This window comes from Pseudophryne corroboree, chromosome 8 (assembly GCF_028390025.1).
Source record: "Pseudophryne corroboree isolate aPseCor3 chromosome 8, aPseCor3.hap2, whole genome shotgun sequence".
Taxonomy (NCBI): Eukaryota; Metazoa; Chordata; class Amphibia; order Anura; family Myobatrachidae; genus Pseudophryne; species Pseudophryne corroboree.
Window position 1 is genome coordinate 168,555,787 of NC_086451.1, and position 1,078 is coordinate 168,556,864.

The following is a 1,078-nucleotide window of genomic DNA, read 5'->3' on the forward strand; positions in this document are numbered from 1 at the left end:
TGATGGCCTAACAGGAGGCTTTAAAATTTTCTTTCTAGTGTCCTTCGTTTGGGAGAAAAATGCAAAGGTACAAGACAGCTTTTCCTTGCCAATATCTCTCTTTTGCAAAGAGCTGCGCATTGGAAAATTCAGGGCTATGCCGTGTAGATGATGGCCTAACAGGAGGCTTTAAAATTTTCTTTCTAGTGTCCTTCGTTTGGGAGAAAAATGCAAAGGTACAAGACAGCTTTTCCTTGCCAATATCTCTCTTTTGCAAAGAGCTACGCATTGGAAAATTCAGGGCTATACCGTGTAGATGAAGCACAAACAGGAGGCTTTAACATTTTCATTCTAGTGTCCTTCGTTTGGGAGAAAAATCCAATGGTACAAGACAGCTTTTCCTTGCCAATATCTCTCTTTTGCACAAAGCTGCGCATTGGAAAATTCAGGGCTATGCCGTGTAGATGATGGCCTAACAGGAGGCTTTAAAATTTTCTTTCTAGTGTCCTTCGTTTGGGAGAAAAATGCAAAGGTACAAGACAGCTTTTCCTTGCCAATATCTCTCTTTTGCAAAGAGCTGCGCATTGGAAAATTCAGGGCTATGCCGTGTAGATGATGGCCTAACAGGAGGCTTTAAAATTTTCTTTCTAGTGTCCTTCGTTTGGGAGAAAAATGCAAAGGTACAAGACAGCTTTTCCTTGCCAATATCTCTCTTTTGCATAGAGCTGCGCATTGGAAAATTCAGGGCTATGCCGTGTAGATGATGGCCTAACAGGAGGCTTTAAAATTTTCTTTCTAGTGTCCTTCGTTTGGGAGAAAAATGCAAAGGTACAAGACAGCTTTTCCTTGCCAATATCTCTCTTTTGCAAAGAGCTGCGCATTGGAAAATTCAGGGCTATGCCGTGTAGATGATGGCCTAACAGGAGGCTTTAAAATTTTATTTCTAGTGTCCTTCGTTTGGGAGAAAAATGCAAAGGTACAAGACAGCTTTTCCTTGCCAATATCTCTCTTTTGCAAAGAGCTGCGCATTGGAAAATTCAGGGCTATGCCGTGTAGATGATGGCCTAACAGGAGGCTTTAAAATTTTATTTCTACTGTC